The sequence below is a fragment of the Bos indicus genome, chromosome X (assembly GCF_029378745.1).
Source record: "Bos indicus isolate NIAB-ARS_2022 breed Sahiwal x Tharparkar chromosome X, NIAB-ARS_B.indTharparkar_mat_pri_1.0, whole genome shotgun sequence".
Classification (NCBI taxonomy): Eukaryota; Metazoa; Chordata; class Mammalia; order Artiodactyla; family Bovidae; genus Bos; species Bos indicus.
In genome coordinates, this window is record NC_091789.1 from 101,137,264 (window position 1) to 101,164,081 (window position 26,818).

At 38.6% G+C, this 26,818-nt stretch overlaps 1 protein-coding gene and 1 non-coding gene across 4 annotated transcripts in view; one reads left to right on the top strand and one right to left on the bottom strand.

Moving 5' to 3' along the window:
• The window catches only part of KLF8 (KLF transcription factor 8), a 347,052-nt gene that overhangs the window by 166,250 nt on the left and 153,984 nt on the right, over nucleotides 1-26,818 (top strand). The gene's annotated exons all lie outside the window — the stretch shown is intronic.
• LOC139181863 (U6 spliceosomal RNA) lies at nucleotides 26,283-26,388 on the bottom strand. Its single transcript, XR_011565592.1, has one exon. It is a non-coding gene; the product is annotated as a U6 spliceosomal RNA (small nuclear RNA).

The following is a 26,818-nucleotide window of genomic DNA, read 5'->3' on the forward strand; positions in this document are numbered from 1 at the left end:
TTTTGTTTTTAAATTTTATTTTTAAACTTTACAAAATTGTATTGGTTTTGCCAAATATCGAAATGAATCCGCCACAGGTATACATGTGTTCCCCATCCTGAACCCTCCTCCCGCCTCCCTCCCCATACCATCCCTCTGAGTTGCCCCAGTGCACGAGCCCCAAGCATCCAGTATTGTGCATCAAACCTGGACTGACGACTCGTTTCATATATGATATTATACGTATTTCAAAGCCATTTTCCCAAATCATCCCATCCTCTCCCTCTCTGACAGAGTCCAAAAGACTGTTCTATACATCAGTGTCTCTTTTGCTGTCTCGTATACAGAGTTATTGTTACCATCTTTCTAAATTCCATATATATGCATTAGTATACTGTATTGGTGTTTTTCTTTCTGGCTTAGTTCACTCTGTATAATAGGCTCCAGTTTCATCCACCTCATTAGAACTGATTCAAATACTCCATTGTGTATATGTACCACAGCTTTCTTATCCATTCGTCTGCTGATGGACATCTAGGTTGCTTCCATGTCCTGGCTATTATAAACAGTGCTGTGATGAACATTGGGGGTACATGTGTCTCTTTCCATTCTGGTTTCCTCAGTGTATATGCCCAGCAGTGGGATTGCTGGATCATAAGGCAGTTCTATTTCCAGTTTTTTAAGGAATCTCCACACTGTTCTCCATAGTGGCTGTACTAGTTTGCATTCCCACCAACAGTGTAAGAGGGTTCCCTTTTCTCCACACCCTCTCCAGCATTTATTATTTGTAGACTTTTGGATCACAGCCATTCTGACTGGCGTGAAATGGTACCTCATAGTGGTTTTGATTTGCATTTCTCTGATAATGAGTGATGTTGAGCATCTTTTCATGTGTTTGTTAGCCATCTGTATGTCTTTGGAGAAATGTCTATTTAATTCTTTGGCCCATTTTTTGATTGGGTCATTTATTTTTCTGGAATTGAGCTGTAGGAGTTGCTTGTATATTTTTGAGGTTAGTTGTATGTCAGTTGATTCATTTGCTATTATTTTCTCCCATTCTGAAGGCTGCCTTTTCACCTTGTTAATAGTTTCCTTTGTTGTGCAGAAGCTTTGAAGTTTAATTAGGTCCCATTTGTTTATTTTTGCTTTTATTTCCAATATTCTGGGAGGTGGGTCATAGACGATTCTGCTGTGATGTATGTCAGAGAGTGTTTTGCCTATGTTCTCCTCTAGGAGTTTTATAGTTTCTGGACTTACGTTGAGATCTTTAATCCATTTTGAGTTTATTTTTGTGTATGGTGTTAGAAAGTGCTCTAGTTTCATTCTTTTACAAGTGGTTGACCAGTTTTCCCAGCACCACTTGCTAAAGAGATTGTTTTTAATCCATTGTATATTCTTGCCTCCTTTGTCAAAAATAAGGTGTCCATATTTGTGTGAATTTATCTCTGGGCTTTCTATTTTGTTCCATTGATCTATATTTCTGTCTTTGTGCCAGTACCATACTGTCTTGATAACTGTGGCATTGTAGTAGAGCCTGAAGTCAGGTAGGTTGATTTCTCCAGTTCCATTCTTCTTTCTCAAGATAGCTGTGGCTATTCGAGGTTTTTTGTATTTCCATACAAATTGTGAAATTATTTGTTCTAGCTCTGTGAAGAATACCACTGATAGCTTGATAGGGATTGCATTGAATCTATAAATTGCTTTGGGTAGTATACTCATTTTCATTATATTGATTCTTCCAATCCATGAACATGGTATATTTCTCCATCTATTAGTGTCCTCTTTGATTTCTTTCACCAGTGTTTTATAGTTTTCTATATATAGGTCTTTAGTTTCTTTAGGTAGATATATTCCTAAGTATTTTATTCTTTTCATTGCAATGGTGAATGGAATTGTTTCCTTAATTTCTCTTTCTGTTTTCTCATTATTAGTGTATAGGAATGCAAGGGATTTCTGTGTGTTGATTTTATATCCTGCAACTTTACTATAGTCATTGATTAGTTCTAGTAATTTTCTTGTGGAGTCTTTAGGGTTTTCTATGTAGAGGATCATGTCATCTGCAAATAGTGAGAGTTTTACTTCTTCTTTTCCAATTTGGATTCCTTTTATTTCTTTTTCTGCTCTGATTGCTGTGGCCAAAACTTCCAAAACTATGTTGAATAGTAATGGTGAAAGTGGGCACCCTTGTCTTGTTCCTGACTTTAGGGGAAATGCTTCCAATTTTTCACCATTGAGGATAATGTTTGCTGTGGGTTTGTCATATATAGCTTTTATTATGTTGAGGTATGTTCCTTCTATTCCTGCTTTCTGGAGAGTTTTTATCATAAATGGATGTTGAATTTTGTCAAAGGCTTTCTCTGCATCTATTGAGATAATCATATGGTTTTTATTTTTCAATTTGTTAATGTGGTGTATTACACTGATTGATTTGCAGATATTGAAGAATCCTTGCATCCGTAGGATAAAGCCCACTTGGTCATTGTGTATGATCTTTTTAATGTGTTGTTGGATTCTGATTGCTGGAATTTTGTTAAGGTTTTCTGCATCTATGTTCATCAGTGATATTGGCCTGTAGTTTTCTTTTTTTGTGGGATCTTTGTCAGGTTTTGGTATTAGGGTGATGGTGGCCTCATAGAATGAGTTTGGAAGTTTACCTTCCTCTGCAATTTTCTGGAAGAGTTTGAGTAGGATAGGTGTTAGCTCTTCTCTAAATTTTTGGTAGAATTCAGCTGTGAAGCCGTCTGGACCTGGGCTTTTGTTTGCAGAAAGATTTTTGATTTCAGTTTCAATTTCTGTGCTTGTGATGGTTCTGTTAAGATTTTCTATTTCTTCCTGGTCGAGTTTTGGAAAGTTGTACTTTTCTAAGAATTTGTCCATTTCTTCCACGTTGTCCATTTTATTGTCATATAATTGTTGATAGTAGTCTCTTATGATCCTTTGTATTTCTGTGTTGTCTGTCGTGATCTCTCCATTTTCATTTCTAATTTTATTGATTTGAGTTTTCTTCCTTTGTTTCTTGATGAGTCTGTCTAATGGTTTGTCAATTTTATTTATCCTTTCAAAGAACCAGCTTTTGGCTTTGTTGATTTTTGCTACGTTCTCTTTTGTTTCTTTTGCATGTATTTCTGCCCTAATTTTTAAGATATCTTTCCTTCTACTAACCCTGGGCTTCTTCATTTCTTCCTTTTCTAGTTGCTTTTGGTGTAGAGTTAGGTTATTTATTTGACTTTTTTCTTTTTTCTTGAGGTATGCCTGTATTGCTATGAACTTTCCCCTTAGGACTGCTTTTACAGTGTCCCACAGGTTTTGGGTTGTTGTGTTTTCATTTTCATTCGTTTCTATGAAAATTTTGATTTCTTTTTTGATTTTTTCTGTGATTTGTTGGTTATTCAGCAGCGTGTTGTTCAGCCTCCATATGTTGGAATTTTTAATAGTTTTTCTCCTGTAATTGAGATCTAATATTACGGCATTGTGGTCAGAAAATATGTTTGGAATGATTTCATTTTTTTTTTTTTTAATTTACTAATGCTAGACTTATGGCCCAGGATGTGATCTGTCCTGGAGAAGGTTCCATGTGCGCTTGAGAAAAAGGTGAAATTCATTGTTTTGGGATGAAATATCCTATAGATAACAATTAGGTCTAACTGGTCTATTGTATCGTTTAAAGTTTGTGTTTCCTTGTTAATTTTCTGTTTAGTTGATCTATCCATAGGTGTGAATGGGGTATTAAAGTCTCCCACTATTATTGTGTTATTGTTAATTTCTCCTTTCATACTTTTTAGCATTTGTCTTACATACTGCGGTGCTCCCGTGTTGGATGCATATATATTTATAATTGTTATATCTTCTTCTTGGATTGATCCTTTGGTCATTATGTAGTGACCTTCTTTGTCTCTTTTCACAGCCTTTGTTTTAAAGTCTATTTTATCTGATATGAGTATTGCTACTCCTGCTTTCTTTTGGTTCCTATTTGCATGGAAAATCTTTTTCCAGCCCTTCACTTTGAGTCTGTATGTGTCCCCTGTTTTGAGGTGGGTCTCTTGTAGACAGCGTATGTAGGGATCTTGTTTTTGTATCCATTCAGTCAGTCCTTTGTCTTTTGGTTGGGGCATTCAACCCATTTACGTTTAAGGTAATTATTGAAAAGTATGATCCCATTGTCATTTATTTGTTTTGGGTTCGAATTTATACCCCCTTTTTGTGTTTCCTGTCTAGAGAATATCCTTTAGTATTTGTTGGAGAGCTGGTTTGGTGGTGCTGAATTCTCTCAGCTTTTGCTTGTCTGTAAAGCTTTTGATTTCTCCTTCATATTTGAATGAGATCCTTGCTGGGTACAATAATCTGGGCTGTAGGTTATTTTCTTTCATCACTTTAAGTATGTCTTGCCGTTCCTTCCTAGCTTGAAGAGTTTCTATTGAAAGATCAGCTGTTATCCTTATGGGAATTCCCTTGTGTGTTATTTGTTGTTTTTCCCTTGCTGCTTTTAATATTTGTTCTTTGTGTTTGATCTTTGTTAATTTGATTAATATTGTGTCTTGGGGTGTTTCACCTTGGGTTTATCCTGTTTGGGACTCTCTGGGTTTCTTGGACTTGAGTGATTATTTCCTTCCCCATTTTAGGGAAGTTTTCAACTATTATCTCCTCAAGTATTTTCTCATGGTCTTTCTTTTTGTCTTCTTCTTCTGGGACCCCTATGATTCGAATGTTGTAACGTTTAATATTGTCCTGGAGGTTTCTGAGATTGTCCTCATTTCTTTTAATTCGTTTTTCTTTTGTCCTCTCTGATTCATTTATTTCTATCATTCTATCTTCTAATTCACTAAACCTATCTTCTGCCTCTGTTATTCTACTATTTGTTGCCTCCAGAGTGTTTTTAATTTCATTTATTGCATTATTCATTATATATTGACTCTTTTTTATTTCTTCTAGGTCCTTGTTAAACCTTTCTTGCATCTTCTCAATCCTTGTCTCCAGGCTATTTATCTGTTATTCCATTTTAATTTCAAGATTTTGGATCAATTTCACTATCATTATTCGGAATTCTTTATCAGGTAGATTCCCTCTCTTTTCCTCTTTTGTTTGGTTTGGTGGGCATTTATCCTGTTCCTTTATCTTCTGGGTATTCCTCTGTCTCTTCATCTGGTTTAAATTGCTGAGTTTGGGGTGTCCTTTCTGTATTCTGGCAGTTTGTGGAGTTCTCTTTGTTGTGGTGTTTCCTCGCTGTGTGTGGGTTTGTACCAGTGCCTTGTCAAGGTTTCTTGGTTAGGGAAGCTTGTGTCGGTGTTCTGGTGGGTGGAGCTGTATTTCTTCTCCCTGGAGTGCAATGAAGTGTCCAGTAATGAGCTATGAGATGTCTATGGTTTGTAGGTGACTTTGGACAACCTGTATCTTGAAGCTCAGGGCTGTGTTCCTGTGTTGCTGGAGAATCTGCTTGGTATTTCTTGCCCTGGAACTTGTTGGCCCTTGTGTGGTGCTTGGTTTCAGTGTAGGCATGGATGCGTTTGATGAGCTCCTGTCAATTAATGTTCCCTGGCGTCAGGAGTTCCCTGGAGTCAGGGCTTGGACTTAAGCCTCCTGCTTCCAGTTATCGGTATTATTTTTACAGTAGTTTCAAAACTTCTCCTTCTATACAGCACCACTAATAAAACATCTACGTTAAAGATGAAAAGTTTCTCCACCATGAGGGTCACACAGAGAGCTTCACAGCGTTACATGGAGAAGAGAAGAGGGAGGAAGGAGTTAGAGGTGACCCAAATGAGATGAGGTGGAATCAATAGAGGAGAGAGTGGGCTAGCCAGTAATCACTTCCTTATGTGCACTCCACAACTGGACCGCTCAGAGATGTTCACAGAGTTATACAGAGAAGAGAAGAAGGAGGAAGGAGACAGAGGTGGCCAGGAGGATAAAAGGGGGGAATGAAAAGGAAGGAGACAGATCCAGGCAGTAATCAGTTCCCTAAGTGTTCTCCACCGTCTGGAACACACAGAAATTCACAGAGTTGGGTAGAGTAGAGAGGGGCTAGGGAGGAGACACAGGCGATCTGGTGGAGAAAAAGGAGAGTCCAAAGGGAGAGAGAGAAGTCAAGCCAGTAATCTTGCTCCCTAGTGAAAAATGGGTACTGAAGATTGGGTTCTTAAAGGTACAAAATTGCTAACAAATACATAAAAGCAAAAATTAAAAATCTAGAGTAGAGTTTGGATTTTCAAAAATACAATGTTAAAGAAAAGAAGAAGGAAAAGAAAGAGAGGGAGAAAAAAAAAAACCAAAGTCTCAAAAATTATAAAGAAAATATAGGTAAAAAATTGATAAAAAATACCAAAAAGCAAAAGTTAAAAATCTAGAGTAGAGTTTGGAATTTCAAAAATACAATGTTATATAAAAGAAGAAGAGAAAGAGAGAGGGGGAAAAAAAGTCACAAAAATTATAAAAAAAAATATAGGTACAAAATTGATCAGATCAGATCAGTCGCTCAGTCGTGTCCGACTCTTCCGACCCCATGAATCGCAGTACACCAGGCCTCCCTGTCCCTCACCAACTCCCGGAGTTGACCCAGACTCATGTCCATCGAGTCAGTGATGCCATCCAGCCATCTCATCCTCTGTCTTCCCCTTCTCCTCCTGCCCCCGATCCCTCCCAGCATCAGAGTCTTTTCCAGTGAGTCAACTCTTCACATGAGGTGGCCAAAGTACTGGAGTTTCAGCTTTAGAATCATTCCTTCCAAAGAAATCCTAGGGCTGATCTCCTTCAGAATGGACTGGTTGGATCTCTTTGCAGTCCAAGGGACTCTCAAGAGCCTTCTCCAACACCACAGTTCAAAAGCATCAATTCTTCTGTGCTCAGCCTTCTTCACAGTCCAACTCTCACATCCATACATCACCACAGGAAAAACCATAACCTTGACTAGATGAACCTTTGTTGGCAAAGTAATGTCTCTGCTTTTCAATATGTTATCTAGGTTGGTCATAACTTTCCTTCCAAGGAGTAAGCGTCTTTTAATTTCATGGCTGCAATCACCATCTGTAGTGATTTTGGAGCCCAGAAAAATAAAGTCTGACACTGTTTCCCCATCTATTTCCCATGAAGTGGTGGGACCGGATGCCATGATCTTCGTTTTCTGAATGTTGAGCTTTAAGCCAACTTTTTCGCTCTCCTCTTTCACTTTCATCAAGAGGCTTTTGAGTTCCTCTTCACTTTCTGCCATAAGGATGGTGTCATCTGCATATCTGAGGTTACTGATATTTCTCCCAGCAATCTTGATTCCAGCTTGTGTTTCTTCCAGTCCAGCATTTCTCATGATGTACTCTGCATATAAGTTAAATAAACAGGGTGACAATATACAGCCTTGATGAACTCCTTTTCCTATTTGGAACCAGTTTGTTGTTCCTTTTCCAGTTCTAACTGTTGCTTCCTGACCTGCATCCAAATTTTTCAAGAGGCAGATCAGGTGTTCTGGTATTCCCATCTCTTTCAGAATTTTCTACAGTTTATTGCGATGCACACAGTCAAAGGCTTTGGCATAGTCAACAAAGCAGAAATAGATGTTTTTCTGGAACTCTCTTGCTTTTTCTATGATGTGATAACAAATACCAAAAAGTTTGAATTAAAAATATAGAGTAGAGATTGGAATTTCAAAAATACAATATTAAAGAAAAGAAGAAAAAAAAAAAACCAAGATGACAAAAATTATAAAAAATATACATATGAAGTTTGCTTTAAAAAAAATAAGGTCTTTTTTTTTTTTTTTGCAAAGTAATGGTAGGTTATAAAAGTGAAGATTAAAGGAATAATAGAGGACTTAAAATTTTTTTAAAAAATTAAAAAAAAAGAAAAGCAAGAATGATTGTAAAAATAGTAAAAATATGTCTAGGACTTTCTTTGGTTTTGTTGTGGGTATTGTGGGGTCAGTTCATTTTTGGCTAGTTCCTTGGTCTGACTTATATTTCTCAAGATCTATAGGGCCCTTCCTATGTATTTGGTACTAACCACAGAGTTTTAATCTATTGCCTGTAGCTTCCAAGGCGGTTCCCTCTGTTATAGTTTCTTCTGTTTGCTGTTCTTTTCAGTGTCCTGTTTCTGCCCTGACACAAAGGGGACGGTGTTGGACACTTTTTTTTTTTTTTAAGGCTCAATTGTTCAGTCACACTGTGGGGAGGGAGGGACGCTGCAAACAAATAACACTGGCGTGTTCTCGTAGTGCCTCGGCCACACTAGGTCTGCCCCTGCTCACGGTGCATGTAGCCTCCCTGCCCACACTGCTCAGGCTCTAGGTTGCTCTGCCAGGAACCATCCGTGGCCGGCCCTGGGCTGCTTGCACCTCCCAGGTCCAAGCCGCTCAGGTTCAGGCACTCGTGTAGTCTGCAGAGACACAGAGTCGGTTGGGCCTGCGTTTTGTGCCCTTCCCAGGTCCGAGCAGCTCAGGTGATGAAGTGTTTGGTGAGCACGATTGCTGCAACTTATCCACTCCCTGCCGCTCAGTTATCTAGGTGTACAACCGGCGCACCTTCTCAAGCGGATGTTGACCGTCCAGACCCCCGAGAAGTGTTAGTTAGCAAAGAAGCCTGCTTACGGTTTTATAGATAATGTCTTTCTGGGGCTGCGATTGCCCCTTTCTGGCTCTGGCTGCCTGTCACTGGAGGCGTATGGTCTGCAGCCGGCTATCTCTGTTCAGTCCTTTGTTCCGTGCGCGGGCCTGGTGGTGTCTTAGGTTAGGGCTGGCTTTTCACGTGGTAGATATCCCACAGTCTGGTTTGCTAGCCCAAATTATTTCACTCAGATAGCACTCAGGGTATTCAGGCCAGATCCTGAATCCTGCATTCAAGTGATGCAGCCTGCGCCGAGCCTCCCTGCCCAGCCCCCGCTTGCTAGTGGCGGATGCAGGCATCTGCGCTGCTTCTCCACTTGGGGGAGTTACCGTAGGGCTCGTAATCTGTGGGTTTTAATTGTTTATTTATTTTTCCTCTGTGTTATGTTGCCCTCTGTGCCTCCAAGGTTCAGCACAGATTTGGCAGTGAGGTTTCCTGGTGTTTGGAAACTTCTCTCTTTTTAAGACTCCCTTCCCGGGACAGAACTCCATCCCTCCCTCTTTTGTCTCTTTTTTTGTCTTTTATATTTTTTCCTGCCTCCTTTCGAAGACTTGGGTTGCTTTTCTGGGTGCCTGATGTCCTCTGCCTGCATTCAGAAATTGTTTTGTGGACTTTACTCAGCGTTTAAATGTTCTTTTGATGAATCTGTGGGGGAGAAAGTGTTCTCCCCATCCTACTCCTCCACCATCTTAGCTCCTCCCCCCGAGACTGTTTTCTCTAGAGCACCATTGATAGAATTACTGTTTCGCTGCCCTTAAAACCTCCACTGTAGTTCATCATGGATGGAGGTTCGTGACACTGTACAGGAGACAGGGATCAAGACCATCCCCAAGAAAAAGAAATATAAAAAAGCAAGGTATCTGTCTGAGGAGGCCTTACAACTATCTGTGAAAAGAAGAGAAGCAAAAAGCAAAGGAGAAAAGGAAAGATATACACAGCTGAATGCACAGTTCCAAAGAATAGCAAGGAGAGATAAGAAAGCCTTCCTTAGTGATCATTGCAAAGAAATAGAAGAAAACAATAAAATGGGAAAGACTGGAGATATCTTCAAGAAAATTAGAGATACCAAGGGGACATTTCATGCAAAGATGGGCTCAATAAAGGACAGAAATGGTATTGCCCTAAGAGAAGCAGAAGATATTAAGAAGAGGTGGCAAGAATACACAGAAGAACTGTACAAAAAAGATCTTCATGACCCAGATAATTATGATGATGTGATCAGTCACCTAGAGGCAGACATCCTGGAATGTGAAATCAAGTGGGCCTTACTTGGGAAGCATCACTTCAAACAAAGCTAGTGGAGGTGATAGAATTTCAGTTGAGCTGTTTCAAATCCTAAAAGATGATGCTGTGAAAGTGCTGCACTCAATATGCCAGCAAATTTGGAAAACTCAGCAGTGGCCACAGGACTGGAAAACATCAGTCATCATTCCAATCCAAAAGAAAGGCAATACCAAGGAATCCTCAAACTACCGCACAATTGCAGTCATCTCACACGCTAGTATGGAGAAGGCAATTGCATCCCACTCCAGTACTCTTGCCTGGAAAATCCATGGACAGAGGAGCCTGGTAGGCTGCAGTCCATGGCATCACTAAGAGTCGGACACGACTGAGCAACTTCACTTTCACTTTTCTCTTTCATGCATTGGAGAAGAAAATGGCAACACACTCCAGTGTTCTTGCCTGGAGAATCCCAGGGATGGCAGAGCCCGGTGGGCTGCCATTTATCGGGTCACACAGAGTCAGACACAACTGAAGCGACTTAGCATAGCATAGCATACCACACACTAGTAAAGTAATGCTCAAAATTCTCCAAGCCAGGCTTTAGCAATATGTGAACTATGAATTTCCAGATGTTCAAGCTGGATTTAGAAAAGGTAGACGAACCAGAGATCAAATTGCCAACATCCGTTGGATCATCAAAAAAGCAAGAGAGTTCCAGAAACATATTTACTTCTGCTTTATTGACTATGCCAAAGCCTTTGACTGTGTGGATCACAACAAACTGTGGAAAATTCTGAAAGAGATAGGAATACCAGGCCATCTGACCTGCCTCTTGAGAATCTGTATGCAGGTCAAGAAGCTACAGTTAGAACTGGACATAGAACAACAGACTGGTTCCAAATCAGGAAAGATGTATGTCAAGGCTGTGTATTCTCACCCTGCTTATTTAACTTCTATGCAGAGTACATCATGAAAAATGCCAGGCTGGATGAAGCACAAGCTGAAATCAAGATTGCTGGGAGAAATATTAATAACCTCAGATATGCAGATGATAGTACCTTTACAGCAGGAAGTGAAGAACTAAAGAGCCTCTTGATGAAAGTGAAAGAGGAGAGTGAAAAAGTTGGCTCAAAACTCAACATTTAGAAAACTAACATATATGGAACGAGTCTCCAGTCCAGGTTTGATGCACGATACTGGATGCTTGGGGCTGGTGCACTGGGACGACCCAGAGGGATGGTATGGGGAGGGAGGAGGGAGGAGGGTTCAGGATGGGGAACACAGGTATACCTGTGGCGGATTCATTTTGATATTTGGCAAAACCAATAAAATATTGTAAAGTTTAAAAATAAAATAAAATAAAAGAAAAGAAAAAAAAAGAAAACTAAGATCATGGCGTCTGGTCCCATCACTTCATGGCAAATAGATGGGGAAACAGTGCAAACAATGTCAAACTTTATTTTTTTTTTTGAGCTCCAAAATCACTGCGGATGGTGACTGCATCCATGAAACTAACAGATGCTTGCTCCTTGGAAGAAAAGTTACGACCAACCTAGACAGCATATTAAAAAGCAGAGACATTATATTTTCAACAAAGGTCCATCTAGTCAAGGCTATGGTTTTTCCAGTATTCATGTATGGATGTGAGAGTTGGACCATAAAGAAAGCTGAGCACTGAAGAATTGATGCTTTTGAACTGTGGTAATGGAGAAGATGCTTAAGAGTCCCTTGGACAGCAAGGAGATCCAACCAGTCCATCCTGAAGGAAATCAGCCCTCAATATTCATTGGAAGAACTGATGTTGAAGCTGAAACTCTTATCCTTTGGCCACCTGATGTGAAGAACTGACTAATTGGTAAAGGCCCTGATGCTCAGAACGTTTGAAGGTGGGAGGAGAAGGGGATGACAGAGGATGAAATGGTTGGATGCCATCACCGACTCAATGGACATGAGTTTGCTTAAACTCCAGGAATTGGTGATGGACAGGGAGGCCTGGCATGCTGCAGTCCATGGGGTTGCAAAGAGTTGCGGATGACTGAGTGACTGATCTGAACTGAACTGTACTTAAAACACCTTGCAGGAGGTGAAAGGTTACCTCAGAATATTAAATTAGCTTTCTTAAAGGCTTAAGCTAGAACATGGGTTTTGCTTATTTCTGATTTAACATTGTTCTTACTGGATACACCTCCAAGAGATAAGGCCACTAACATGCCTTCTCCCTCATTTTTTGGGCAACTTAATTCAGGTAATATAAACAACATGACTTTTGGACAGTAGAAACCAGTTACTTACAGATGACATCATCCAATTCTTCAGAATATTAGGGGGTCTGCTTATATATGAGAGTATGAGAGTTGTTAATCTTTGGCAACTTTTGGGAACACAGAGAATGGGCAGGGAATAGTATCTTCATGTTTGTTTGAAGAGCAGACAGGCAGAAAACATAGGAAGGGCAGAAATACGAACTCAAATTAAAAGTAATAGGTGAATCTCGTCCATCCTCAAGACCAGACTAGTTAATGATTCTACTTTCAGAGCTCTGGGGACCTGTAGGTACCTCTCGTTAAAGTTTTCACGGTACATTGCAAGAGAATTTCAGGATACATGAACTAGATTATCACTACCCTTTTTACAACTCCCTCACCCCATCATCCCAGTATGTAAATTTCCTTTTTTCCAAGTTTTACAAATGATATATTTTTCACACTTATAAAAATGAGAAATCGTTCTTTAAAGCTAGCATTTACTTGAGCATATTTTCAAACAAGTCCTATGTCATTACAGGATGGAGAATAAAATATAAGACCATTCTTTAAAAGCCTTAACTAAATAAGTTTTTCTAAATTAAAAAAAATTTTTTTTTCTTAAAGTTTCAACATTGCTTACAACTCTGAGCGTAACACATATGTAATGTGTGTTAAGAATGTGTATTTAAACTGGGGATTTATTTGAGGTTTTTATTATAACAACCACATATATAGTAATAATATCACCAATGATAACTTCATAGATTTTGTACTGTCTTTACATTCATCCAAGAATAGGAATGTATTTAATTGCATTTAATTTAATGATATTTAATGATTGTATTTCCTTTTGGATGACCACCTCAAAAATTTTAAGATCAGTTAAATTCATTGTCAGCTCCATAAAGTTTTCTAAACATACCTCTATAAAATACATCTGGTGAATTTCTAACTTTCTTAATAGCAATTAGAAAGAAATGGGAACTGGTTTGTAAGAGAATATTAACTGCTTTTGTCCTAAAAGCATCTAAACCTTAACTAGACTACTTAATGGTGTGTTGCAAGACATATTCACTATTGCTTTTAGGATCAACTAGTATAATTTTCCCAAAAGTCTCTGATGTGCTATACAAAAATTTTGCATTTCTGAAATGAGGCCTTTGATGGTTCAGTTAACTGAATTCAAATAACCAAATCACCAAGCTTAGTCTAATCATCTTTCATCTCTCCAGATTGTGTGTCTGGTGGTGAGGGAGAACAACCATTTATCTTTTCTCATTCTGGCAGGGGCATAATTATTATGTGACATATTAAGCTTTGGCTTGAGTCAATTGTAGTTTATTGTATCACTTACATTGATGAATAATGAGAAGATTGCCTTTGGAAATATAATTTATTTATAAATATGTATTGGCATACTGTGTGTCAGACACTGATAAAATTGTTAAAAATTAATTTTCAATGCCATCTTCAGTCAGTTCAGTTGCTTAGTCATGTCCGACTCTTTGCGACCCCATGAACTGCAGCACACCAGGCCTCCCTGTCCATCACCAACTCCTGGAATCCACACAAACCCATGTCCATTGAGACGGTGATGCCATCCGACCATCTTATCCTCTATCATCCCCTTCTCCTCCTGCCCTCAATCTTTCCCAGCATCAGGGTCTTTTCCAATGAGTCAGCTCTTCACATCAGGTGGCCAAAGTATTGGAGTTTCCACTTTAACATCAGTCCTTCCAATGAACACCCAGGACTGATTTCCTTGAGGATGGACTGGTTAAATCTCCTTGCTGCCCAAGAGACTCTCAAGAGTCTTCTCCAACACCACAGTTCAAAATATCAATTCTTAGATCCTCAGCTTTCTTTATAGTCCAACTCTCACATCCATACATAACCACTGGAAAAACCATAGCCTTGACTAGATGGACCTTTGTTGAAAAAATGTCTCTGCTTTTTAATATGCTGTCTAGGTTGGTCATAACTTTCCTTCCAAGGAGTAAGCATCGTTTAATTTCATGGTGGCAATCACCATCCACAATGATTTTAGAGCCCAGAAAAATAGTCAGCCACTGTTTCCATTGTTTCCCCATCTATTTGCCATGAAGTGATGGGACCGGATGCCATGATCTTAGTTTTCTGAATGTTGAACTTTAAGCCAACTTTTTCACTCTCCTCTTTCACTTTCATCAAGAGGCTCTTTAGTTCTTCTTCACTTTCTGCCATAAGTGTGGTGTCATCTGCATATCTGAGGTTATTGATATTTCTCCCATCAATCTTGATTCCAGCTTGTGCTTCTTCCAACCCAGCATTTCTCATGATGTACTTCTATCTTAAATTGCTTCATTTTGCCCACCATGCTCCCATTTAAAACTTAACCTTCCTTCAAGTCCTATTATAGTAGTTAGCCCCCACAGCAAGCTTTCCTTATATCCTTAGTTATTCCTTAGTAATTGTATATCACTATCTGTTCTGTTCAGCGGATACTTATCATAAATTAACTGCCTTGTAATGTACTTGTTTTCATATTTTTTCCTTAAAACAATACTTATAATATTCCTTTCATTGTTAATCTCAAATTAGTTGCCATTTCTATGAAAGCTTACCTGATCCTTGCATATAGAGATAAACTATTTTGAGTTTTCATATCATTTTACCTATATTATCTGGAAGCTGCACAACTCTGTTCCTTGTATGTTGGTCAGTTGTGTATTTTTCTAAGCTTTTACCCCCTTTTCAGACAGTAATGTGCTTGAGGACATTACTATGATTGTTTCTTCAAAATATTTACCCAATAAACTTTCCCATGTAAACATAGGATAAATATATTACAGATGATCTTCTAAGATTTAGCTCTGAAATGTCTTTTTTGTCAGTGAAACAGAAGTTGATTGGGATGATTGACCTAGATGATCATGTAGTACAGCTGTCACCTAAATAATAAGTAGAATGTGAATGAATAATATTGTCATATCATGCTCATTAGTTTATCCAAAGATGATGTGAATACTTGTTAGATGTACATTCTGATTCTCATATAATAATATGTTCAATTCAGTTGGTATACATAAAGTTGGGTTTCTATTGAATTTATTATCCCCAACTCAATTTTATCATCTAGCCTCAGTTTCCTCATCACTAAAATAATAGAGTAACTTGTGATTATAAATAATGTAAGTAAAATGTTGGAACCAATGCCTGACTTCTAATAATTTCTAATGATTCTTAAGTAGGGGATCCCATCATTTTTTTACTTAATTTATTTTATTTAAATGTTGTTTTTTTTTTCATTTTATGTTGTTTTAAATTGAAGGATAATTACTTTACAATCTTCGGATGGTGTCTGCCTTACTTCAACATGAAACAGCCACAAGCATGCACATGGCCCAACTGTCTTAAACGTCCCTCTACCTCCCTCCTCATGCCAATACTCTAGGTTGTCACAGAACACCGACTTTGGTTCCCTACATCATACAGCAAATTCCCACTGGCTATCTGTTTTACATACGAAAATGTATATGTTTCAATATTACTCTCTCAAGGCAACCTATATCTGCATATCTGAGGTTATTGATATTTCTCCCAGCAATCTTGATTCCAGCTTGTGCTTCCTCCAGCCCAGTGTTTCTCATAATGTATTCAGATATGCAAGACATATAACCTCAGATATGCAAGGCAACTCATCTTGGATGTGAGAGTTGGACCGTAAAGAAGCTGAGCACCCACCAGAAAATTACTTGAGCTAATCCATGAATATAGTAAAGTTGCAGGATATAAAATTAACACAGAGAAATCCCTTGCCTTCCTATACACTAACAATGAGAAAACAAAGAGAAATTAAGGAAATAATTCCATTCACCATTACAATGAAAAGAATAAAATACTTAGGAATAAATCTGCCTAAAGAAACAAAAGACCTATATATAGAAAATTATAAAACACTGCTGAAAAAAATCAAAGATGACACAAATAGATGGAGAAATATACCATGTTCATGGATTGGAAGAATCAATATAGTGAAAATGAGTATACTACCCAAAGCATTCTATAGATTTAATGCAATCCTTATCAAGCTACCACTGGTATTTTTCAGAGAACTAGAACAAGTAATTTCAGAATTTGTATGGAAATACAAAAAAAAAAAAAAAATCAAATAGCCAAAGCAATCTTGAGAAAGAAGAATGGAACTGGAGGAATCAATCTGCCTGACTTCAAACTTTACTACAAAACTACAGTCATCAAGACTGTATGGTATTGACACAAAAACAGAAATATAGATGAATGGAACAAAATAGAAAGTCTGGAGATAAATCCATGCATCTATGAACACATTATCTTTGACAAAGGAGGCAAGAATAACAATGGAGAAAAGACAATCTCTTTAACAAGTGGTGCTGGAAAAACTGGTCAATCACTTGTAAAAGAATGAAACTAAAACACTTTCTAACACTATACACAAAAATAAACTCAAAATGTATTGATTAAAGATCTAAATGTAAGACCAGAAACTATAAAACTCCTAGAGGAAAACATAGGTAAAACACTCTCTGACATAAATCACAGCAGGATCCTGATGACCCACCTCCCAGAGTAATGGAAATAAAAGCAAAAATAAACAAATGGGGACCTAATTAAACTTAAAAGTTTTTCACAATGAAAGATACTATAAGCAAGGTGAAAAGACAGCCATCAGAATGGGAAAAATAATAGAAAACAAAGCAACTAGCAAAGAGTTAATCTCAAAAATATACAAGAAGCTCATGCAGGTCAATTCCAGAAAAATAAATGACCCAATCAAAAAGTGGGCTAAAGAACTAAACAGACATTTCTCCAAAGACATACAGATGGCCAAAAAACACATGAAAAGATGTTCAACATCACTCATTATCAGAGAAATGCAAATCAAAACCACAATAAGGTACCATCTCAGGCTGGTCAGAATGGCTGCTATCAAAAAGTCTACAAACAATACACGCTGGATTGGGTGCGGAGAAAAGGGAACCCTCTTACACTGTTGGTGGGAATGCAAATGAGTACAACCACTATGGAGAAGAGTGTGGAGATTCCTGTAAAAACTGTAAATAGAACTGCTGTACGATCCAGCAATCCCACTGCTGGGCTTACACATGGAGGAAACCATAATTGAAAGAGACATGTGTACCCCAATTTTCATCGCAGCACTGTTTGTAATAGCCAGGACATGGAAGCAACCTAGATGTCCATCAGCAGACAAATGGATAAGAAATCTGTGGTACGTATGCACAATACAGTATTACTCAGCTATTAAAAAGAATGCACTTGAATAAGTTCTAATGAGGTGGATGAAACTGGAGCCTATTATACAGAGTGAAGTAAGTCAGAAATCAAAGCACCAAATAGTATATTAACGCATATATATAGAATTTAGAAAGATGGTAACAAAGAGCCTATATGCGAAACAGCAAAAGAGACACAGATGTAAAGAACTGACTTTTGGACTCTGTGGAAGAAGGCAAGGGTGGGATGATTAGAGAAAATAGCATTGAAACATGTATATTATTATATGAGAAATAGGTCGCCAGTCCAGTTCAATGCATAAGACAAGGTGCTTAGGGCTGATGCACTGGGATGACCCTGAAGGATGAGATGGGGAGGGAGGTGGGAGGGGGTTTCAGGATGGGTAACACGTAATCCCATGGCTGATTCATGTCAATTTAGGGCAAAACCACTACAATATTGTAAAGTAATTAGCCTCCAATTAAGATAAGTTAATTAATTAAAAAAAAAAGTTGCTGAGCACCAAAGAACTGATGCTTTTGAACTTTTGTACTGGAGAAGACTCTCGAGAATCCCTTGGACAGAAAGGAGATCAAACCAGCCAATCCTAAAGGAAATCAGTCCTGAATACTCATTGGAAGGACTGATGCTGAAGCTGAAACTCTAATACTTTGGCAACCTGATGTGAAGTGCCTACTCATTGGAAGAGACCCTGATCCTGGGGAAGACTGAGGGCAGGAGAAAGGTGTGACAGAAGATGAGATGGTTGGATAGCATCGCCAACTCAATGGACATGAGTTTGAGCAAATTCCAGGAGAAACTGAAGGACAGAGAAGCCTGGCTGTTACAGTCCATGGGTTACCAAAGAGTTGGAAACAACTTAGCTACTAAACAACAACAACAACAATATATCTGCTTCAATACTACTCTTTCAAGTCATCCCACCTTCTCCCCCCGCCCCTCACTGTGAGCAAAAGTTTGTTCTTTATGTCTGTGTCTCCTTTGCTGCCTTGCATATAGGATCATCCGTAGCCTCTTTCTAGATTCCATATGTATACGTCAATATACACTATTTGTCTTTCTCTTTCTGAGGTACTTCACTCTGTATGGGACTTCCCTTGTGTCTCACCTGGTAAAGAATCTGCCTGCAGTGTGTGAGACCTGGGTTCTATCCCTGGGTTGGAAAGATACCCTGGAGAAGGGAAAGGCTACCCACTCTAGTATTCTGGCCTAGAGAATTCCATGCACTATATAGTCCATGGGGTCCCAAAGAGTTGGACACGACTGAGTGGTTTTCACTTACACTTACATATTCACTCTATATAATAAGCTCTAGGTTCACCCTGAGCTTTGAGTAACAGGCAAATTTGGTCTTTGAGTACAAAATGAAGCAGGGCAAAGGCTATCAGAGTTTTGCCAAGAGAAAGCACTGGTCATAGCAAACACCCTCTTCCAACAGCACAAGAGAAGACTCTACACATGGACATCACCAGATGGTCAAAACCAAAACTGGATTGATTATATTCTTTGCAGCCAAAGATGGAGAAGCTCTATACAGTCAGCAAAAACAAGACCAGGAGCTGACTGTAGCTCAGATCATGAAATCCTTATTGCCAAATTCAGACCAAAATTAGAAATACCAAGGGAACATTTCATGCAAAGATGGGCTCAATAAAGGACAGAAACTGTATGGACCTAACAGAACCAGAAGATGTTAAGAAGAGGTCGCAGGAATACACAGAATAACTATACAAAAAATATCTTCATGACCCAGATAACCACGAGAGTGTGATCACTCACCTAGAGCTAGACATCCTGGATTGTGAAGTCAAGTGGGCCTTAGGAAGCATCAGTACGAACAAACTTCTGGAGGTGATGGAATTGCAGTTGAACTATTTCAAATCTTAAAAGATGATGCTGTGAAAGTGCAGCACTCAATATGCCAGCAAAATTGGAAACTTCAGCAGTGGCCACAGGACTGGAAAAGTTCAGTTTTCATTTCAATCCCAAAGAAAGGCAATGACAAAGAATACTCAAACAACCACACAATTGGACTCATGTCACATGCTAACAAAGTAATGCTCAAAATTCTCCAAGCTAGGCTTCAACAGTATGTGAACCACGAACTTCCAGTTGTTCAAGCTGGATTTAGAAAAGGCAGAGGAACCAGAAATCAAATTGCCAACATCCGTTGGATCATAGAAAAAGGAAGAGAATTCCAGGAAAACATGTATCTCTGCTTAATGACTATGCCAAAGCCCATGACTGTGTGGATAAGAACAAACTGTGGAAAATTCTTAAAAAGATGAAAATGCCATACCACTTTACTTGCCTCCTGAGAAGTCTCTGTGCAGATCAAGAAGCAACACTTGGAACTGGACATGGAACAAGACTGGCTCCAAGTTGGAAAGGAGTATGTCAAGGCTATATATTGTTACCCTGCTTATTTAACTTATATTCAGAGTACATCATGAGAAATGCCAGGCTGGATGAAGCATAAGCTGGAATCAAGATTTCCAGAAATATCAATAACCCCAGATACACAGATGACACCAGCCTTATCACAGAAAGTGAAGAAGAACTAAAGAGCCTCTTGATGAAAGTGAAAGAGGAGAGTGGAAAATTTGACTTAAAACTCAGCATTCAGAAAACTAATATTGTGGCATATGGTCCCATGAATTCATGGCAAATAGATGGAGAAACAATGGAAGCAGTGAGAAACTATTTTGGGGTGCTCTAAAATCACTGCAGATGGTGATTGAAGCCATGAAATTAAAGGATACCTGCTCCTTGGAAGAAAAGTTATGACCAACCTAGACAGCGTATTAAAAAGGAGAGACATTGCCAACAAGGGTCCATCTAGTCAAAGCTATGGTTTTTCCAGTAGTCATGTATGAATTTGAAAGTTGGACCAGAAAGACAGCTCAACACTGAAAAGTGGTTGCTTTTGAATTGTGGTGTTGGAGAAATCTCTTGAGAGTTCCTTGGACTGCAAGGAGATCCAACCAATCCATCCTGAAGGAAATCAGCCCTGAATATTCATTGGAAGGACTGATGTTGAAGCTGAAACTCCGATTCTTTGACCGCCTGATGCGAAGAATGGACTCACTGAAAAAGACCCTAATGCTGGGAAAGATTGAAGGTAGGAGGAGAAGGGGTCGACAGAGGATGAGATGGTTGGATGGCATCACTGACTTGATGGAAATGAGTGTGAGCAAGTTCTGGGAGTTGGTGATGGACAGGGAGGCCTGGCGTGCTGCAGTCCATGGGGTTGCAAAGTGTCGGACACGACTGAGTGACTGAACTGAAGTGAAATGAATTGAGGTTCATCCACCGTATTAGAACTGACACAAATACGTTATTTTTTATAGCTGAGTAATATTTCATTGTGTATCTGTACCACAACTTCTTATCCATTCATTTGTCGATGGACATCTAAGCTAATCCCATGTCCTAGTTATTGTAAATGGTGCTGCAATGAACATTAGGGTCATTTGTCTTTTTATTTATTTTTTTAATATCAATTTATTTATTTATTTATTTTTTGTCTTGTAAATTTTATTTTATTTTTAAACTTTACAATATTGTATTAGTTTTGCCAAATATCAAAATGAATCCGCCACAGGTATACCTGTGTTCCCCATCCTGAACCCTCCTCCCTCCTCCCTCCCCATACCCTCCCTCTGGGTCGTCCCAGTGTTGGAGGTTAATTACTTTACAATATTGTATTGGTTTTGCCATACATCAACATGAATCCACCACAGGTATACACGTGTTCCCCATCCTGAACCCCCCTCCCTCCTCCCTCCCTGTACTATCCCTCTGGGTCGTCCCAGTGCACCAGAGTTTCCTCGGGGTTTACTGGATTACTGGGTCTTATGCAAGTTTTATTCGTAGTTTTAAAAGGAATATACATACTCTTCTCCATATTGGCTCTATCAATTTTCATTCCCAAGAGTGCAAATGGGTTCCCTGCATTTATTGTGTGTAGACTTTTTTATGGTGGCTATTCTGACTGGGGTGAGATGACAGCTCATGGTAGTTTTGATTTGCATTTCTCTAATACAAAGCAGTATTGAGCATCTTTTCATGTGTTTATTTGCCATCTGTATGTCTTCTTTGGAGAAATGTCTGTTTAGGTCTTTTCCCACTTTTTGATTGGGTTGTTTGTTTTTCTGGTGTTGAGCTGCATGAGCTGCTTGTATAATTTGGAGATTTGTTTTTATCAATTGTTTCATTTGCTATTAGTTTTTCCCATTCTGAGGTCTGTTTTTTCCCTTTGTTTATAGTTTGTTTCTTGTACAAAAGCTTTTCAGTTTAATTAGGTCACATTTGTTTAGTTTTGGGTTTTTTCCCCCATTACTCTAGGAGATGGGTTATAGAGGATTTTTCTGTGATTTATGTCCCAGAGTATTCTGCCTATATTTCCCTCTAAGGTTTTTATAGTTTCTGCTCTTACATTTAGGTCTTTAATCCATTTTGAGTTTATCTTCATGTATGGTGTTCAGAAGTGTTCTAATTTCACTCTTTTACATGGAACTGCCCAATTTTACCAGCACCAGTTATTGAAGTGACTGTCTTTCTTCCATTGTATATTTTTGCCTCCTTTGTCAAAGATAAGGTGCCCATGTGTTGATTTATCTCTGCGCTTTCTGTTGAGATGCCTTGTAGACATGAATTAGGTCCAACTGGTCCAATGTATTGTTTAAAGCTTATGTGGCCTTGTTAGTTTTCTATCTTAATGATCTGTCCATTGGGGTGAGTTGAGTGTTTAAATTCCCCACTATTATTGTGCTACTGTTCACTTCCCCTTAATAGTTGTTGGCATTTGCCTTATATATTGAGGTGCTTCTATGTTAGGTGCATGTATATTTATAACAGTTACATCTTCATGGATTGATCCCTTGATCATTATGTAGTGTCCTTCTTTGTCTCTTGTTATGATCTCTGTTTTAAAGTGTATTTTATCTGATATGAATATTGCTACTCCTTCTTTTAATTTCTGTTTGCATGGAATACTTTTTCTCTCTCCTCAATTTCAGTCTGTATGTATCCCTAGGTCTGAGTTGGGTCTCTTGTAGACAGCATATATAAGAATCTTGTTTTTGTATCTCTTCAGCCAATCTGTGTCCTTTGATTGGAGCATTTTGACCTTTTACATTTAAGATAATTATTGATATGTATGATCTTATTACCATTCACTTTATTGTTTGGGGTTTGTTTTTATAGAACTTTTTTTTTTTTTTTGCTGTGTTTCCTATCTATAGAAATTCCCCTAGCATTTGTTGAAGAGCTGGTTTGGTGGTGCTGAACTCTCATAAATTTTGCTTGTCTGTAAAACTTTTGATTTCTCCTTCAAATCTGAATGAGATGCTTACTGGATAGAGTAATCTTGGTTGTAGGTTTTCCCCTTTCATCACTTTAAGTATATCCTGTCATTCCCTTCTGGCTTGCAGAGTTTCTGTTGAAAGATTAGCTGTTAGCCTTACGGGTATCCTCTTGTATGTTATTTGTTGCTTTTCCTTGCTGCTTATAATATTTGTTCTTTATGTTTAATTTTTGATAGTATTATTATGTAGAGAAATATGTATTTGGCATGTATCTGTTTGGGTTTATCCTATATGGGACTCCCTGAGCTTCCTGGATTGGGTGACTATTTCCTTTCCTATTTTAGGGAACTTTTTGACTATAATCTCCTCAAATATTTTCTTATGTCCTTTCCCTTCTAATTCTTCTGGGACCTCTATGATTTGAACATTGGGGAGCTTAATGTTGTCCCAGAGGTCTCTGAGACTGTCCTCACTACTTTTTATTATTTTTTTCTTCTCTGATTCAGTTATTTCCACCATTCTATCTTCCACTTCATTTAATCATTTTTCTAACTCAGCTTCCCTACTTTTGGTTCCCTCCAGTGTATTTTTAATTTCAGTTATTGTGTTGTTCATTCAGTTCAGTTCAGTCACTCAGTCGTGTCCCCATGGACTGCAGAACACCAGGCTTCCCTGTTCATCACCAATTCTTGGAGCTTGCTCAGACTCATGTCCATCAAGTCAGTGATGCCATCCAACTATCTTATCTTCTGTTCTCTTCACCTCCTGCCTTCAATCTTTCCCAGAATTAGGGTCTTTTCCAGTGAGTCAGTCCTTCACATCAGGTGGCCAAAGTATGGTAGTTTCAGCTTCAGCATCAGTTCATTATTGATTGTTTATACTTTCTTCTCAGCCCTCATTAAACATTTCTTGTATCATATTGATCTCTATTGCATCTAGTCTATTTATCGACATCTCCATTTTATTTTCAAGGTTTTGGGTAATCTTTACTATAATTACTCTGAATTGTTTTTCAAGTAGACTGCTTATTTCCCATTCCTTTGTTTGGTCTTGTGGGTTTTTACCATGTTCCTTCATCTGCTGCATATTTCTCTGTCTTTTCATTTTGTTTTATTTACTGTGTTTGGGGTCTCCTTTCTGAAGGCTGGAAGGTCACAGTTCTTAATATTGGAGTCTGTCCCCCGTGGATGGGGTTGGGCCAATGCCTTGTGAAGGTTTCCTGGTTGGGGGGACTTGTGCCTGTGTTCTGATGGATGGAGCTGGGTCTTGTCTTTCTGGAGGGCAGTGCCATTCCAGTGGTGTGTTTTGGTGTCTATGGGTTCTGTATGGCTTTGGGCAGGCTGTCTGTTAATGTTCAGAGTTGTGTTCCTGTTTGGCTGAAGAAATAGTGTGGGGCATCTGGCACTGGAGCTTTCTGGCCTTTGGGTGTGGCTTGGTCTTAGTATTGAGATGGAGGCCGCTGGGAGGGCTCTGGCCTATTAATGTTCCATGGGGTCCCGAGTTCTCTGGTGGTCCGAGGTCTTGGGTTTGAGTCTCCTGTCTCTGGGATTCAGTCCCTACCCCTTACAGTAGCATCAAAACTTCACTGGCCACACAGCATAGAAGACTGAAAGGTTGTTGCTGAACCACAAAAAGACGCCAGGATTTTTGGCCTCCAGAGGAAAATTCAATTTGGGGCCAGAGACGAGGCTTGATAGCTCAGAGCTTTTGTGTAATAAAGTTTTATTAAAGTATAAAGGAGATAGAAAAAGCTTCTGATATAGGCATCAGAAGGGGGCAGAAAGAGTACCCCCCCCCCCCCCCGCTAGTCTTCAGATGGATGTTATATAGTCACTAGCAGTCTGTTAATGAAAGAAAGGAATGTCTTAAAACTCAGAATGTCACCAGGCCCCTCCTCCATAAGATGTATTTTGGGAAAATCTCAGAACCAGACGATTCATCCCGGGCCATAAAACGATTGACTTGAATCTTGTAGAAAGGCAGATACAAATAGTTTCATTTACATAGATTAGGGGAACAATATCTGAGTATAACATAATGGTTTGTCAAGTAGGTTCTGAGCCATTAGGCAAAACCGACTTGAAGACAGAGTCTAGGGTAAATGAATAGTACATTAACATAGCTTAAGACAAACATTTCCATAAGAAAAATGCATTGGTTAACTCAAGGTTTGAGAATAGTTAACTTCAGGTGAGACCAGGTGTCATTATGGCAACACAGTATTTTAAAAGAAAACTTATTTTAAATTTGTATAGAGAAGGAAAAAAATATAGCTAGTTTGTTTCCTCCTGCAACTTAAGAGAGATAAAAATGTCTGACACTTGCAGCCTATTTCCTCCATTTGGAGACCCCTGTCCTTCCTGCCTGTTACCCTCTCAAGACCAAACCCCTAGACTACTGGTGAAACAATTCTCAACAGCCATGAACTCCCAAAGAGATTTACACACTTACATAGGGAAAAGAAGAGGGAAGAAGGAGAAAAGGCGGGGGGGGGGGGGGGGGGGGAGGTAAAGGATAAGAGGTGTTTAAAGAGAGAAGAGCAATCAAGCCAATAATCAAACCCTTAAGTGAAAATCAACACTAAAATTTAGACTATCAAAGATACAAAATTAAAATCAAAACATCAAAAAATAAAAATAAAAAACAAAGAATTAGATAAAATCAGATACAAACCATGAAAAACAAAAATCAAAATCATGGAATTTATTTTTAAAATAAGGTTTTTTAAATTAATAATTTTTAATTGAAGGATAATTACAGAATTTTCTTGTTTTCAGTCAAACCTCAACATGAATCAGCCCTAAGTGTACGTATATCCCCTCCCTTTTGAACATTCCTCCCATCTCCCTCATCCCACCCCTCTAAGTTGATACAGAACCCCTGTTTGAGTTTCCTGAGCCATACAGCAAATTCCCATTGGCTCTCTACTTTACATATAGTAATGTAAGTTTCCATGTTACTCTTTCCATACATCTCACACTCTCGTCCCCTCTCCCTATATCCATAAGTCTATTGTCTATGTCTGTTTCTCCACTGATGCCCTGTAAATAAATTCTTCATTACCATTTTTCTAGATTCCATATATATGCATTAGAATACAATATTTGTCTTTCTCTTTCTGACTTGTTTCACTCTGTATAATAGGTTCTAGCTTCATCTACCTCATTAGAACTGACTCAAATGCATTCCTTTTTATGGCTGAGTAATTTTCCACTGTGTATATGTACCACAACTTCTTTATCCATTCATCTGTCAATGGACATCTAGGTTGCTTCCATGTTCTATTATTCTTCCATATGCTATTGTAAATAGTGCTGCAATGAACAATTGGATACATGTGTCTTTTTCAATTTTGGTTTCCTCAGGGCATATGCCCAGGAGTGGGATTTCTGGGTCATATGGTGGTTTTATTCCTAGTTTTTTAAGGAATCTCCATACTGTCTTCCATAGTGGTTGCATCAATTTACATTCTCACCAAAAGTGCAGGAGCATTCCCTTTTCTCCACACCCTCTCTAGCATTTATTGTTTGTAGAACTTTTGATGATGGTCATTCTGACTGGTGTGAGGTGATAACTCATTATAGTTTTGATTTGCATTTCTCTAATAATGAGGATGTGAACATCTTTTCATGTGTTTGTTAGCCATCTGTATGTCTTCTCTGGAAAAAAAAAATATGGAACGCTTCATGAATTTGCATGTCATCCTTGCACAGGGCCATGGTAATCTTCTCTGTACTGTTCCAATTTTACTATATGTGCTGGTGAAGCGAGCACTAGGGTGTTGTTGTTGTTTTTTTTTTTTTTCTTTTTAAAGAAAAAGTAGGATATAAAAATAAAAATTAAAGGAGTAGAAATAATCCATATTTAGACAATATGAGATTTTAAAAAGGAAAAAAAAAAAAAGAGGGGGAAATATATAGAATGGTAGTGAGAAGGATATCCAAGTGATTCATCTGTTTTTTTGCTCCAGTTGATCTGCTTACTTAGAAATTACTCCAATATATCTAGAAAGGTCTCTGGACCTGTTGTGGGTAGTGTGGGGTCAGCTCAGACTTATATCTTCCCTTGCTCCAGCTTGTACTTATTTTCAAATTCTACAGTTCCACCTAAAGCACAGGCTAATTGCAAGAATTTAAATCATTGCACTTTCCACTTCTGGGGAGATTTCCCCTTCTTTTCTTTGCTTACACAGCTCCTGGCATTC